Raw genomic sequence first — 17,449 nt, 5'->3', positions numbered from 1 at the left:
GTCTGTCGCCAAGGTCCCTTAGGGCAACCTGTATAGCAACAGGCTGCATACACTATCAAGGAGGCTGCTGTTTGTAGCCACTGTACCCTGGGCCCTCACTGGTACCCTAATCTCCTAAGACTGAGTGGGAAAAGGGAAAACACTGAGCTGACCCCATTGTGGTGGTCAGATAAAAGACAGAATGTCACCAGGCCCCTGAAAGCAATGGGTTTGGGCCACAGGCAAGTACTCGTTGCCCTGAGAGTGAGTGACAGGTGTTCAGCAGTGAAGGAAAGGGGCAAATTTAAAGAAGGCTTGTGGCTCATACAACTCAACATCAAAAAAACAAACAATCCAATTGAAAAATGGGCAGAATCTCTGAAAAGCCATTTTCCCAATGTAGACATATAGATGGCCAGCAGGCACATGAAAAGATGCTCAGCATCACTAATCACCAGGGAAATTCAAGTCAGAACCACAGTGAGCTATCACCTCACACCTGTCAGGATAACTATCACAAGAAGACAACAGATAGAAAGTGTGGTGAGGGCATGGAAAAAAGGGAACGCTCGTATACCATTGATGGGCACGTTAACTGGTACAGCCACTATGGAAAACAGTATAGAGGTTCCTCATTAAATTAAAAATAGAACTACCATACAATCCAGCCATTCCACTCCTGAGTATTTATCCAAAGAGCAAAAACACTAATTAGAAATGCGGCCACTCTTGCCTTCTGAGATGGCCCACATTCTGCCTGTGGAGTGTTTCTCTCTAAATAAGTCCACTTCTTACCTATCACTTTGTTTCTCACTAAGTTCTCTCTGTGATGAGACATCAAGAACCTGAGCTTCATTAAGTCCTGACTCCAGCTTTCCTGACCTTCCCTGAGTTCCAAAGTAGCTAATCAGGAGAGGAGCAGCCAAGAAACCACCTGAGGCAAAATTCCAGGGACTAGAGAAGCTCATCCGGAGAAGGCAATGGCACCCCACTCCAGTACTCTTGCCTGGAAAATCCCGTGGATGGAGGAGCCTGGTAGGCTGCGGGCCGTAGGGTTGCTAAGAGTCGGACGTGACTGAGCAACGTCACTTTCACTTTTCACTTTCATGCATTGGAGAAGGAAATGGTAACCCGCTCCAGTGTTCTTGCCTGGAGAATCCCAGGGACGGGGGAGCCTGGTGGGCTGCTGTCTATGGGGTCGCACAGAGTCGGACACGACTGAAGCGACTTAGCAGCAGCAGCAGCAGCAAGTGCCAGTGATGTAATGTACAACATGATCAATATAATGAACGCTGTATGTTATATATGAAAGCTGTTAAAAGAGTAAATCAAAGAGTTCTCATCACAAGGAAAATTTTTTTTCTATTTTTTAAATTTTGTCTCTATATGACAGATGTTCACTAAACTTATTGAGGTAAACATTTCATGATGTATGTAAGTCAAATCACTATGCTGGGCACCTTAGGGTTATACAGTGCCATATGGCAGTTCAGTTCAGTTCAGTTGCTCAGTCATGTCCAACTCTTTGTAATGCCATGGACTGCAGGCTTCCCTGTCCATCACCAACCCCCGGAGCTTGCTCAGACTCACGTCCATTGAGTCAGTGATGCCATCCAACTACCTCACCTTCTGAGACATGATGGCAATTATATCTTGATAAAACTGGAAGAAGAAAAAAAAAGAACCCTTGTGGATTGATGAGACTATATATCCAGGGGTGTGTCTAAAGCATGGAGAAATGAAAATAAAATAAAACATGAAGAAATAGTTAGTGTTAGTTACTTAGCTGTGTCCAACTCTATGCAACCCCATAGACCGTAGCCTGCCAGGTTCCTCTGTCCATGGGATTTTCCAGGCAAGACTACTGGAGTTGCCACTCCCTTCTCCAAGGACTCTTCCCAACCCAGGGATCCAACCTATGTCTCCTGCATTGGCAGGCGGGTTCTTTACCACTAGCACTGCCTGGGAAGACCATGAAGAAATAGAATGCCTTTAAAAGGATGGATTAGAATCAAAACATCTACCCAGAGCACAGTATAAATCACCTTAGGATCACTGGTATGAACTGGAGTGCAGATGATGAATACCAGCATAGGATTCTTGCAGGAATTCTAATTCCTCAGGCCAACACCATGACACCATCCTTTCTTTTTGATATATATATATCTGAATCTCCTTTCAGATAAAAACTTTGCCTGTGCACTACAATTCCTCTTGTTTTGAAAATGTACATTTGAATCTTTTTTTAAATACATATTTTCTTTTCTTTATCTCTATTTCCTCTGTTTTCAAAGTGTAGACCTGAATCAGAGAGCTCCTGGGTGTTCCCCATGAATAATAGAGAACCTGTAAAAAAGCAGTCAGCCAGCTTCTGGATAGTGGGATATCCCCCAGTCTTTCTGATTTGCAATTTTTTTTTTTTTTTAGGAAAGTGCAAAAGTGACCCATATTACAGTGACCCAAATGCAAGAAATATTAGTAGTTAATGGTTAATGACTATTCACCATGTGACAAGCACAGCATATCTCAACTAATCCTTATAAAACCTTACAAGGTGGTTATTACTGTTCTCCTTTACAGAGGGGAGGACTGAGTGCTTCCCAGGTGGCACAGAGGTAAAGAATCTGCCTGCCAGTGCAGGAGATTCAAGAGATTTGGGTTCAATCCCGATTGGGAAGATCCCCCAGAGGAGATACACCCCAGCATTCTTGCCTGGAAAATTCCACGAACAGAGAGGCCTCGTGGGCTAGAGTCCATGGGGTTGCAAAGAGTCAGACATGACTGAGCACACATAAAGGGGAAGACTGAGGCATTTAAGGATTGAGTAACTTATCAGAAGTCTTGCGTAACTGAGTCAAAGGCATCACTGGAACTCTATTTGCCTGCATCCAGGGCTAGACTGCTCATTCCTGCCCTCTGCTGCCTCCTGGGTCTATAGATCTGTTTGCGGACAGCCAGCTCATTAGAGTCCTTTCTCAAACAAAGGAGTGACTATTCAATTTCCTCTTGAAAATTTTCAAGGAAGTTCACTAAAACCCATTCACATCACAATCTTCTACTCAATCTTCTATAAAGTCCCTGTTGAGAAATCAGCCTCAGCAAGCCCTCACTCCCAAGCGTAAATGAATTTCCCCTGTCTCCTCAGTAGGATGAGAAAATGAAAATGGGGTGATAAGAAATTAGCCTAGGAACTTAATTTTCATTGCTGATATGGTTTAATCCATCTTAACTTTTTTATGATTATGAACTTGTTCAAATCACACAAAATAGAAGAGCACAATGAACCGCGCCCGCCCCCCATGGACTCATTGCTTAGATTCAACAATTATCAAATTCCTGCCACGGATTCAACCACTTTTTTTCCTTGGCTGAAGTATTTAAAAAACAAATTCCAGACATTATGCTGTTCTGGCCTTTCACCCCCTATTTTACACTTCTAAAATATATAGACATTTTCTCACATAAGTCCCATGTCATTTCATACTGTAAAATAGAACAATTCTTTGATATGGTCCAATACTGGGTATTCAATAGCTGCTTCCAAAAGATGTCTTTTTATTATTGATGTGCTTGAGTCAAACTGCAAACAAGACCACACAGTGCATTTTAAGGGCACGTCACAGCTCTTCAATCTCTTGTTTGGAACAGTCTCTCTGTTCCCTATCTTCCCCCTCATCTGTTTTTCCCTCCTCTTCATGTCCTTGCTACTGCTGCTAAGTCACTTCAGTCGTGTCTGACTCTGTGCGACCCCATAGATGGCAGCCCACCAGGCTCCCCCGTCCCTGGGATTCTCCAGGCAAGAACACTGGAGTGGGTTGCCATTTCCTTCTCCAGTGCATGAAAGTGAAACGTGAAAGTGAAATCGCTCAATCGTGTCGGACTCTTCACAACCCCATGGACTGTAGCCTACCAGGCTCCTCTGTCCATGGGATCTTCCAGGCAAGAGTACTGGAGTGGGGTGCCATTGCCTTCTCCAATGAAAGAAAGTGAAATGTGAAAGTGAAATCGCGCAATTGTGTCGGACTCTTCGCGACCCCTTGGACTGCAGCCCACCAGGCTCCTCTGTCCATGGGATTCTCCAGGCAGGGGTACTGGAGTGGGTGCCATTGCCTTCTCCCTTCATGTCATTGACTTGTTGAAAAAACAATGTTTAATGTTTCTCAAAAAAAAATCATGTATTATTGGAATAATACTTAGTTTTAAAAAAACTCATACATGTTTATATAATAAATAGGAATTTTATAGCATTCATGAGTTCTGCGAATTGACTCTACCATATCACATGTAAATCTATTTATGTACTTTTGTATCTTTAACTTCTGCAGTATGTAAGAAATAAGGCACTTCTTGAAGTGGAAAAATGTGTCATATGAAGAGTGGTCCAGGGACTTGCCTGGTGGTACAGTGGTTAAATCTCTGCACTGCCAATACAGGGGCCATGGGTTCAATCATTGGTCGGGGAACTAAGGTCCCATGTGCTGTGCAGTGTGGCCAAAAGATTAAAAACAAACAAAAAAATAAATAAAAAACATCCCCCCCCCAAAAAAAAGAATGGACCAAGATAGGATGAGGGAGGCATCCAGGAAATGGAGACCAAAGGGAAAGATGAAATTTGATAAATGTTTTAAAAATTAATTTCTATTGGAATATAGTTGCTTTACAATGTTGGGTTAATTTCAGGTGTACAGCAAACTGAATCAGTTATACATATACATATATTTACTCTTTTTAAAGATTGGTTCCAATCTTAAAAAATCTTAAAAAGAATCTACTCTTTTAGATTCTTTTCCCATATAGGTCATTACAGAGTATTGACTATAATTCCTTGTGCTATATTGTAGGTTCTTATTGAAATCTGGTAATTCATCCACTCTCGGGTGAGAGGCATTGAACTGGGTAGCCATAAGCCTTCACTTCACAGGCAACGTGGAGACCTCATTGGACAAGAGTCCTTGTCAGCAAATTGCTCAGAGTCTTCATAAATAACCTTACAGTCTACACATACACAAGCCTTCAGCCTCCATCTCCCTTGGTGACCCCTGATGACCCTTCCACCTCCAGAGCCCTTGATGAATGGGGTGGAAGCGTCTGTTGACAGGTACAATTACTCTGGTCCCTCTCTAAGGATTTCTTTAGATTTTCTGAAGTCGATTCCCTACGAGGAGGTAACATGTAGCTATTTGGAACCATGAGGCAGTCCTGTATGGTCTCGGTTACTGAGTGTCAGCCTCTGAAAACCAGACACCATCCGGCCATCCTGACAAGGTGGCATTTGGCTGCCCAAGATTTTGCCTCTGGGCCTGGACGGCTCTCAGACTGGCTGCCACCCTCACCACTAAACATCTTGCCTGGCGAACAAGGCCTCCCAGGACCTCTTCTTTTCCTCTCCTCTCCCTTACTCTTCAGCCCCAATGAGCCACCCCAGCGATTTCTTTCCTGAACCCACTGCCACTCCACGAGCCCAGGCCCCGTCTCTCCTCCGACTATTCCAGCTAACTCCTAATATGTCTTTTATTCTCTTTTGTCTTCATCTGCTTCCAAACCTTTTTCCACAGCAACCTTTGAAAAATCTTACTGGGTCACTTCCCTACTTAAAAACCTTCAAGAGTTCCCTTGGCCTGACATCAGAGGCTCTTTCTGATCTGGTGCCAGCTCCTTCACACTCAGCCCCTACTCCACATAAGACTCTCTGCCCACTTCCCATAGTACCCTGGCACCTGCTACTGCCCTCGGCTAGAAAGTCTCTCTCCCATGCCCACCACTCCCTCCCTGCTTATTTCCTGGAATAATTTCTTACACATCCTTCACATTGAAAAAGACTCTGATGCTAGGCCAGACTGAAGGCAGGAGGAGAAGGGGGTGACAGAGGATGAGATGGTTGCGTGGCATCACTGACTCAATGGACATGAGTTTGATTAAACTCCAGGAAGTGGAGTTTACTTCTGCAAGAATACTCCTTGCAGTGAAGGACGGCAAGCCTGGCATGCTGCATGGGGTCACAAAGAGTAGGACACGACTGAGCGACTGAACAGAACTGAACTGGCACATTCTTCTAGAATCACCTTAGATACTCCGTCCTCCAAGAAGCCCACTTCCCATCTGGAGCAGATGGGCCACAGAACTGTGCTCCCCTCGAAAGAGTACTAGCGTCTTTCCTTATCTAGCAGTGTCTGACATGCCAGGAATAAATCTCAGATGGTTGATTAAGTGATGTTTTAAGATAGCATGCCTTTTCGGCTTCAGGCTGAACACCTCTGTTCCTTCAATAACTCCTCCTTTAGTGGCATTTCCACATTCCTCCCCATAGTGACCTGTCTTGCAGGAACAGATTACTTTGCAGGATGGTGCAGGAGCATCCCTGGTCCCCTTAATTAAACCATAATTGCGGGTGGGGTGGGAGTGGTAAAGAACCTGCCCGCCAATGCAGGAGACATAAGAGATGCAGGTTCCATCCCTGGGTCGGGAAGGTCCCCTGGAGGAGGTCATGGCAATCCACTCCAGTATTCTTGCCTGGAGAATCCCATGGACAGAGGAGCCTAGCAGCTACGGTCCATAGTGTCGCACAGAGTCAGACACGACTGAAGCAGCTTAGCGTACACAGACACACGCACGTGGGAAGGGCACTCTCACTGCCTTGCTGGCTCCTACTGTATTGTTCCGGGAATCCCCAAGTTTCCACCTCAAACTCTGCTCCTGGGTCCACCATCTGGCCCATGTGCAGGTGGTTTGGGACCCCTGGTCAGGCCCATACAAGTAGCCCTGACATGTGAGGTCATCTTGTGAGATTCAGCCCATTTGTGTCACTTAACACTCTCTAGTTGCAAGGAAAAGAAACAAATTCTGGCTTTTTAAAAAGGATTCGTTTAGGATTTCTCTGGTGGTCCAGTGGCTAAGAATCCGCCTTGCAATGCAGGGAACGTCGGTTTGATCCTCGGTCAGGGAATTAAGATCCCACGTGCCATGGGGCAACTGAGCCTGTGAACCACAACTAGAGAGCCCGTGCACCTCAACAAAAGATCCTGCACGATGAAACAAAGACGCTGCATGCTGCCGCTGAGAGCGACACAGCCAAATAAATAAATTATCTTTTTTTAAGGATTTGTTTAAAGATCTTGGAAGGGTAACTCTCAGGAGACAAACAGTGCTGAACAACAGGTCACAATTAGGACAGGAAATGGGACCATTCTGGGAATCCAGGCAGTAGGAACCATCAGACACACTTTACTGGACATTGCTACCAGGAGAAAGCAGCTGTAATCCTGTTCCATCACTCTCAAGATTCTGGTCCCCAAGAAATGGAGAGGTTGGCTGGGCTGCCGGGTCACGCGTGCACCTTTCGATCTGGGAGAGGAATCTTGTTTCTCCCAAGGCTGCGTGCAGTGGGGCATGCAGAGAAATATGCTCTTACCAGAAGGTGAGTTGATGGCCAGTTGGAAGAAGACATTGACCTCAATCCAGCTACAACCTGGATAGATTCTGGAGATACAGGAAGCTGGATGGAGAAGATTCAGTGTGGTTTGCAAAGGGTTATCTTCGGTCCAGTTCCAGCAGGGTCTCCCCAAGGCTTTCTTTTGAATGGCATAGCACTGGAGTGGGTGTTACTGAGAGCAGCCAGACAGCCAGTGTGCTGTAGGGCTCTAGTCTGTTCAGAGCAGACCCCACTGAGGGACAGGATAGGATTTAAAGAGTGTGCACAGGCTCAGTGACCACCACCCTGAGGGTAACACCAGGGACCAGGCTCCAGCAGCAAGACTAATTTCAATTTCTGTGGCCTGGGAAATTCTCGGCTTCCTGGCCGCTGGGAGCCTTAGTTGCCCGCGTCTTCCTTTGCTCCTTGCATCCTGCTCCTAGCGAACTTTCTCTCTAGACCTGTCCCAAGCTCTCTCACTTGCTTCCTGGTGGCCATGTCCTAGTATGACTGTACCTGCCAGTCTCTGACAAAGTCCCCAACCTGCGGATAGAAACCTCACCCAACATCTTGAAAATGAACCCAAGCATATTTTTCAAACAAAGAATTGTCAAGAGAAAACGTTCTTTTCAGTGGGTGAATTTATGTGATGACAGGCTTTATAAAGGTATGCACAAGAACAATTACCTCTAGCAAGCCAATTCTAAGTCATGACCCCAGGACTCTCCTAGAATCTTGCAAATAAGTGTGAGACCACAGCCTCAGCAAACCTCCCAGAGACCAGCCCTCTTGGTTCTGTGATTCTTTCCACCGAGGAGAAAAGTGCACAGTCTGAAGCATTAGCCTGTCAACACTTCACATCCTCTTTTACCAGGAACTTCCTTCTCAACACACAGACTTCATTTCCCCAGGCCTCCTTGATCACAAGACCTCTTATCCCCTCCAGGCTTGAGTGCCAGCATTTCTTCTCCAGATCCCATCAGCCTTCAATTCATTACCTGCTATTTTCAACCTCTGTGTAATTAGTGTTCCTATTCTCAAAGAGGAGGAAAAAGAAGTGAGAGAGGAGGAGGGGATTATTGAGAGGACAGTACCTCCAGGTGACCTTCAAGCTAGACCAGGACAATCGGAAGCTCCTCACACTCTCCCCTGTGCCTGGAATATGCATCCAACTGGCCTTTCTAGAAGCTTCCCTCTCCCCCTTCTAGAAGGTGCCCCAAGGACACAGCCTTAAGATAGATGTTTTGAGACCATTTGGTTAGTATATATGACTGAGCCCAGATAAGGCCTCTACATAAATTTTAAAGATGCTGGCTGTTGGGTGTGGAGATCTACTCCTCTTGCAGTCACCCAAAACAAGCCTGGTACGTAAGTTCTGGTGATTTTAAACTTGTCACCGAGCCATCTGGAGTGGCTGCTTCTTTTATTTGGTCTTTCCTTGCCCTGCATGTACAGGGGTCAGTTTGCAAACCAACAGTGGGATCAGTCACTGTATTAAACACTTAACAATATTATCACACTACCATGTGCAAAATAGCTAGCTAGTAGGAAGCTGTTGTATAGCACAGGGGGCTCTGTGATGACCTAGATGGGTGGGATGGGGGTTAGGTGGAAGGGAGGCTCAAGAGGCAGGGGATATATGTATACATATAGCTCATTCACTTTGTTGTACAGCAGAAACCAACATAATATTATAGAGCAATTATATTCCAACTAAAAGAAAGACAAAAAACCCCAATATTATCTCATTGAGACCTCTAAATATTCCCATTTTACAAATGGAGCAGGCGCAGGAGCTCCAGAGCCATCAAGAGGCAGGGGAAATTTAAAAAAAAAAAAAAGAGGCAGGGGATATTAACAAGTGGGGATTAGGGGCTATGGGAAGATCCTGAAAAAATGACCAAACCCACTGAACCAGTCTTGGGCCAGAAATCCTTCTCTGGAAAAGTCATTCCTCTGAAACTTTAAAGCTTTGGGGCTGAGAATTCTCACTGCAAATGGTCATTAATTAAGGATTCATTGACCAGAATGTTTTATCAACTGAGTCCTCTGTGTGTGTGTGTGTGTGTGTGTGTGTGTGTGTAGAAGAATATTAACAACAAAGTCTTTAAATAAAGGATTTTTACTTCCTTCTGTCATGCAAACACTTGCAATCTGTCAGGAAGGATTTAATTTTTTAATGTATTTATTTTTAACTAAAGGATATTTGCTTTACAAAGGTTTCTGTCATACATCAGCTCAAATCAGCCATAGGTGTACATATGTCTCCTCCCTCTTGAACCTCCCTCCCACCTCTCACCCCATAAGGATTTAATTTTTTCATTAACCTTTTTCATTTAAGATCATTGTAGATTCACATGCAGTTGTGAGAAATGTACTATCTGTGTATTCTTTTCATATCTTTTGCTAACTTTCTAATTAGATGTTTTAAATGTAGTTTTGACTGTTCTTTTATATTTTAGATATTAGTCCTTTGCTGGATAGGTGGTTTGCAAGAGATTTTTTTTTTCTCGGTCTGTCACTTATCCTTCATCCTCTTAACAGGGTCTTTCAGAACAAAAGTTTTCATTTTGACGAAGTCTGACTTAGCAATTTTTGCTTTCATGGATGGTGTTTTTGGTATCAGATCAAAGAACTCTGCCTAGGCCAACTCTTGAAGTTTTTGTCCCACTTTTCCCCTAAGAGTTGCCCAGTTTTCATTTCTATTTTAGTCCAGTATCTATTTTGAGTTAATTTTTGTTTGAGATGTGAGGTTTAGGTTGAGGGTTTTTTTTTGTTGTTGTTGTTGTTTTGCTTTTGGATATCCAATTGCTCCAGGATCATTTGCTGAAAACTTGTCCTTCTCCACTGAATTACTTTTGCTCCTTTTAAAAAAATCAGCTGGAGAAATCCTCTGGCAGTCAAGTGGTTAGGACGCTATGCTTTCACTGAGGGCCCAGGTCCAGTACTTGGTTGAGAAATGAAGGTCCAACAAGCTATCTAGTAAGGCCAAAAAAAAAAAAAAAGGATCATTTGGGCATATTTGTGTGGATCTACCTCTGGATTCTCTATTCTGTTCCATTGATCTACAGGTTTATTCCTCCACCAATTCTAGTTTTTGTTTTGGCTACATCATGTTGCTTTTGGAGCCTTAGTTTCCTGACCAAGGATTGAAGCCAGGTGTAAAAGCACAGCATCTGAACCAATGGACTGCCAGAGAATCCCCCACCAATTGTAGTCTTGATTAATCTAACTATAACCCTTGAGGTTGTTGATATTTCTCCCTGCAATCTTGATTCCAGCTTGTGCTTCATCCAGCCTGGCATTTCGCATGATGTACTCTGCGTATAAGTTAAATAAGCAAGGTGACAATATATAGTCTTGACATACTCCTTTCCCAATTTGGAACCAGTCCGTTGTTCCATGTACAGTTCTTGATCTGCATACAGATTTCTCAGGAGGCAGGTTAGGTGGTCTGGTATGCCCATCTCTTGAAGAATTTTCCACAGTTTATTGTGATCCACACAGTCAAAGTCTTTGGGATATTCAACAAAGCAGAAGTAGATGTTTTTCTGGAATGAACCAGGGCTGGATGAAACACAAGCTGAATCAAGATTGTCAGGAGAAATATCAATAACCTCAGATATGCAGATGACACCACCCTTACGGCAGAAAGTGAGGAGGAATTAAAGAGCCTCTTAATTAAAGTAAAAGAGGAGAGTGAAAAAGCTGGCTTAAAACTCAACATTCAAAAAGCTAAGATCATGGCATCCAGTCCCATCACTTCATGGCAAATAGATGGGGAAACTATGGAAACAGTGACAGACTTTATTTTCTTGGGCTCCAAAATCACTGCAGATGGTGACTGCAGCCTTGAAATTAAGACACTTGTTCCTTGGAAGAAAAACTATGTCCAACCTAGACAGCATATTAAAAAGTAGAGACACTATTTTACCAACAAAGGTCCATCTAGTCAAAGCTATGGTTTTTACAGTAGTCACATATGGGTGTGAGAGTTGGACCATAAAGAAAGCTGAGTGTCGAAGAATTGATGCTTTTGAGCTGTGGTGTTGGAGAAGACTCTTATGAGTCCCTTGGACTGCAAGGAGATCCAACCAGTCCATCCTAAAGGAAATCAGTCCTGAATATTCATTGGAAGGACTGATGTTGAAGCTGAAGCTCCAACACTTTGGCCACCTGATGCAAAGAACTGACTGACTCATTGAAAAGACCCTGATGCTGGGAAAGATTGAAGGCAAGAGGATGAGATTGTTGGATGGCATCACTGATTCAATGGACAAGAGTTTGAGCAAGCTCCAGGAGTTGGTGATGGACAGGGAATCTTGGTGTGCTGCAGTCCATGAGGTCGGAAAGAGTCAGACACAACTGAGCAACTGAAATGAACTGAAAATTCTTGAAAATGGGTAGACTTGTACCTGCCACTGTAGTATTCTTTTCAAAATTGTTTTTAGGTATTCTTACTCCTTTGCCTTTACACGCAAATCTCAGAATAACCCTGTATATATCTACAAAAACTCCTGCTATGATTTTGATAGGGGTTGTATTACATCTGTATGTTAATTTGGGGAGAATCAATATCGTTGTGATGTTGAGCCTTCCAATATATAAACACCCCGTGCCTCTCCATTTATTTAGATCTTCTCTGATTTCTTTCTTCAGCATTTTTTAGTTTCCAACATACAAGTGATGTATGTACTTTGTTAGGTTTGTACTTAAGTATTTTTTTATTTGAGTGCTTATAAACAGTATTATATTTTAAATTTCAGGGTACTGATGTATTAATGAATGCATATTCTCTAGTTCTATAGGTTTCCTCTTTCTTTCCTTTCTTCTTTCTTTCTTTTTGTGAATCTCTTTGGAATTTCTTTCTATATAGGCAATCATGTTATCTGCAAATAGGTATGGTTTTATCTTCCTTGCTGATCTGCATGCCTTCCAATCTCCTTGTCTTGTCTTACTGGTCTGACTAGAACTTCCAGTATTTTGTTGAAGAAAGTGGTGAGAGTAGATAGACAGTCTTTGTCTTGTGCCCAAACTTAGGGGGAAAACATTCAATCTTTCACCACCAAGCATGTTAGCTGTAGGGTTTTTGTAGGTGTTCTTTATCAAGATGAGGAAGTGCCTCTCTATTCCTATTTTTCTGAGAGTTTTTAATCATGAAAAAGATTAAATTTTCTCAAATGCTTTTTCTGCATTGATTGATACAATCATGTGATTTTTCTTCTTTCACTTGTTAACATGATGGATTACATTGTTTAGTTTTCAAGTGTCGAAACAGTCTTGCATGACTAAAATAAACTCCTCTTGGACATGGTGTGTAATTCTTTCTTTTTATATGTTGCTGAATTTTATTTGCATCTTTTTTCATATTCATGTGGCCTATTGGTCTGTAGCTTACTTTTTTGGTCCTGTCTTTGTCTGGTTTTGGTATGAGAGTAATATTAGCTTCATAAAATGAATTGAGAAGTGTTCCCTCCTCTTTTATTTTCTGGAAGCGATTGTAGGATTGTGTTACTGCTTCTTTATATGTAGGTTTCCCCTGCTATCTGGAAGCAGAGTGCTCCTATGAAAACTTTCCTACGCTGAAATAGGGTAAAGCAAAGTAGCACATGTCTTGCTTCTTCAGGACACCTGTGCTAACAGATGCACAAAAAGCTGAGATAAAGCACAGATGCTCACAGGCACAGGTCCAAGCTGTAGCGGCTGAAATGCTGAGGTGCTGAGCGTGGCTCCCAGGGAAGAAGCTTGGGTGCTACTGCTGCTGTCCAGGGGCATGTGCTGCCTCTGTAACCCTTGCTGCAAGACAAATGCTGGACACTATTTTCATTTTTAGCGTCTTTTTGTAAAAGTGAAAATTGTCTTCAGATTTCTTTTGCTTATTGAAAACAAGTATTAACATAGGTCTTTCATAAAAGGAAATGGCGAACTTCCCTGGTGGTCCAGTGGTTAAGAATCCACCTGCCCCCTCTCCCACCCCAGAAAAGAATCCAATTGCCAATGCAGCAGACACGAATTCGATCGCTGGTCAGGGAGTTAATATCCCACGTGCCTCGGGCCCCAGAAACCAAAACATAAAACAAAAGCAACATTGTAACAAATGCAATAAAGACATTAAAAGAGGTCCACATCAAAAAAACAAACAAACAAACAAAAACTTTAGGGACTTCTCTAGTGGTCCAGTGGTTACCTTCCAATGCAGGGGTAAGGGTTCGACCTCTGGTCAGGGAACTAAGATTCTACATGCCTCAGAGCAACTGAGCCCGCACACCACAACCAAAGTCCACACACTACAACAAAAGATCCTGCGTGACACAACTGAGACCCTGTGCAGCCAAATAATAAGTATTTTGAGACACGTGTAGCCCAATGTTCATCGCAGCACTGTTTATAATAGCCAGGACATGGAAGCAACCTAGATGTCCATCAGCAGACGAATGGATAAGAAAGCTGTGGTACATATACACAATGGAGTATTACTCAGCCATTAAAAAGAATACATTTGCATCAGTTCTAATGAGGTGGATGAAACTGGACCCTATTATACAGAGTGAAGTAAGCCAGAAAAAAAAAAAACCACCAATACAGTATACTAACACATACATATGGAATTTAGAAAGATGGTAACGATAACCCTGTATGTGAGACAGCAAAAGAGACACAGATGTATAGAACAGACTTTTGGACTCTGCGGGAGAGGGAGAGGGTGGGATGATTTGGGAGAATGACATTGAAACATGTATAATATCATGTAAGAAACGAATCGGCAGTCTAGGTTCGATGCAGGATACAGGATGCTTGGGGCTGGTGCACTGGGATGACCCAGAGAGATGGTATGGGGAGGGAAGTGGGAGGTGAGTTCAGGATTGGGAACTCATACACACCCATACATGTACAACGTGGAATCCACCCGTGGTGGATTCATGTTGATGTATGGCAAAACCAATACAGTATTGTAAAGTAAAATAAAGTAAAAAAAAGAAAATGGTATATAGTAAACTTTCAGTAATCAGGGTATACCCATATTTGGCCCAGTGAAACCATCTGGGTCTGTAGATTCCTCTTGGGGGAATTTTTAAGTTGCAAAATCAATTTCCTGAATAGTCATGGGACTATGAACATTTTCTGTTTCACACTGGGTGAGTTATAGTAGTTAGCGCTTTTTGCAAAATTGTTTCATCTCATCTAAGTTAGTCAAATTTCTGTGTGTAGAGTTGTTCATTATTGTCATTTCGTCGCTAAGACGTGTCCAACTCTTTTGCAACTCCATGGATTATAGCTGGCCGGGCTCCTCTGTTCATGAAATTTGCCAGACAAGAATATTGGAATGGGTTGCCATTTTTCCAGGAGATCTTCCCAACCCAGGGATCAAACCCACATCTCCTGCATTGAAGGTGAATTCTTTACCACTGAGAAAGCCCACAGAGTTGTTCATAGCATTCACTTATCCTTTTGATGTCTGCAGGGCCTGCAGTGATTATCCCTGTTTTATTCTGGATAGGCAAAGAGCTGATCTCTCTTTTTCCTTTGTTAGTTTTGCTAGAGGTTTGTCAATTTTATCGGTCTTTTCAAAGAACCAGCTTTTCTTCCTCCCATTTGACCTTCTCTATTTTTAAATTCTCTGTTTTCTATTTGCAGCAAAGTGGATACACCTAGAGAGCTTCATCGGAGAAGGCAATGACAACCCACTCCAGTACGCTTGCCTGGCAAATCCCATGGACGGAGGAGCCTGGTGGGCTGCAGTCCACGGGGTCGCTAGGAGTCGGACACGACTGGAGCGACTTAGCAGCAGCAGCAGCGAGCTTCATAGTGAAGTGAGCCAGACAAAGGCAAACATAACATGATATCATTTATAAATGGAATTTTCCTTAAGAGACAGAAGAACTTATTTACAAAACAGAAATATAGTCAGAGACCCAGAAAACAAATTGATGGGATAAGTCAGGAAGTTGGCACTAACGTATACACATTGCATGCGTGCATGTGTGCTAAGGGATTTGAGTCTTGTCCAACTCTGTGACCCCATGGACTGTAGCCTGCCAGGCTCCTCTGTCCATGGGATTTCCCAGGCAAGAATACCGGAGTGGGTTGCCATGCCTTCCTCCAGGGGACCTTCCCGACCCAGGGACCAAATCATCATCTCTGCCTCCTGCACTGGCAGGCAGGTTCTTTAACAGTAGTGCCACCCGATTTTTGCTTATTCTGTAAATGTCAATTAGATACTATTAGTTATGGCTTTTTTTAGTTCTTCCATATATACTGATTTTTGGTCTAATTGTTATATTGATTGCTGAGAGAGAGAGGTGGGAGAGGGGAAAATGATATAATTTTAAGACATCTGCTAACTTTGTGACTTTGGGCAAGCTAAATAAGCTCTTGGAGTCTACTTTCTGATCCTCAAAATGGTGACAAAATTACAAAACTCTTAGGATTATTCAGAGGATTTAAGTAATGAAATAAAGTGTCCAGCAAGTGCCTGGCAGTGAATTCGGGTAGCAAGATCTTAATCAATAGAGTTAAACTGACCAAATCCTGTTTCTATCCAAACAGCTAAGGAATCAACATTCCAAAGAAGACAGGGAATTGAGAGGGTATCAGGGCTTCTTTTTCGGCTGCACCAGGTGGCTTTGTGGGATCTTAGTTCCCCAGTCAGAGACTGAAGCCCGGCAAGGCAGTGAAGGGGCTTCCCTCATGGCTCGGGGGTAAAGAATCTGCCTGTGAGACAGGAGATACAGATTTGATCCCTGGGTCAGGAATATCCCCTGGAAAAGGAAATGGCAACCCACTCCCGTATTCTGGCCTGCAAAATCCCATGGACAGAGGAGCCTGGCAGATTGCAAAAGAGTCAGACACAACTTAGCGATGGTTTTAATCCCAAGGTTCACCTTACCCAAGCTCAGACCTTTCCTTCCAGATGTCTCCCTATCTCCCACCCTGAGCTCCTTAGATCCTTCTGTCTGCCAACAATAAAAGGGCCTGGGACTCAAGGAATGGTCACTGAATGCATTCTCAATTTCTGAGGCTCAATTGTTTTAACCATAACTCTATCAGTGAAAAATAGGTCAAAATTTTAAAATATGTATATTCAATAGTCCACCTAGAAATAAAGAATGTAACAAAATATGCTTCAGCACTGGCTCTGTCTCATCTCTTGGGGCTCTGTTGCAGAGAAACAAAAGTTTAGCAACAGAAAGTGTTAAAAGTAATTCTAACATTTACTCACATTTTCCAAAGATCCCCTTCATAAGCTATTAGTACAGTAATGTCTCTTGAAATTTCCATTCCCAGGATACTCTTTTTAATAAATGGTCCTGGATCAATTGGAAAACCACACAGAAAAAAAAATATTGTCCCCTACATTACACCTTACACAGAAATCAATTCTAGATGACCTATTTTTAGAAGAAAACATAGGAGAATACTTAGTAGCCTCAGAATAGGCAAAGAGTTTCGTTTTTGTTTTTTCAATGGGACACAAAGAGCACAAACTATATGGGGAAAAAAATACAGATATTAAACTATATTAAAAATTAAAATGTCTGTTTATCAAAGTGAAGTGAGTGAAGTGAAGTCACTCAGTTGTGTCCAACTCTTTGTGACCCATTGACAGTAGCCCACCAAGCTCCTCCGTCCATGGGATTCTCCAGGCAAGAATACTGGAGTGGGTTGCTATTTCCTTCTCCAGGGGATCTTCCTGACCCAGGGATCGAACCCAGGTCTCCCACATTGCAGGCAGACGCTTTAACCTCTGTACCACCAGGCACGGTGGTGCCAAAAGACACCCTTAAAAGAGTGAAAATGCAAGCCATAGAATAGAAGATAGCACTTCCATCTAGGATATAGAAAGAACTCCTAAGAACAATAAGAAAACATGAAGCTCATTTAAAATTTTTAAATTTAGTTTTGGCTGCTCTGGGTCTTCATTGCGTTGCTCGGGCTTTCTCTACTTGTGGCGAGTGGGATCTACTCTTGGCTGCGGTGTGTGGGCTTCTCGCTGCGGTGACTTTTCTTGCAGAGCAGGATCTCTAGACGGTGCAGGCTTCAGTAGTTGTGGTGCAGGCTGCT

The 17,449-nt window shown here is 43.0% G+C and overlaps 1 pseudogene; it reads right to left on the bottom strand.

The window, feature by feature from the left end:
• On the bottom strand, nt 1-120 carry LOC120867450 (annotated as a pseudogene).
• Nucleotides 121-17,449: the final 17,329 nt, after the last annotated feature.

Source organism: Oryx dammah, unplaced genomic scaffold (assembly GCF_014754425.2).
Source record: "Oryx dammah isolate SB20612 unplaced genomic scaffold, SCBI_Odam_1.1 HiC_scaffold_8, whole genome shotgun sequence".
NCBI lineage: Eukaryota > Metazoa > Chordata > Mammalia > Artiodactyla > Bovidae > Oryx > Oryx dammah.
This window is presented reverse-complemented; position numbering and strand designations above follow the sequence as displayed.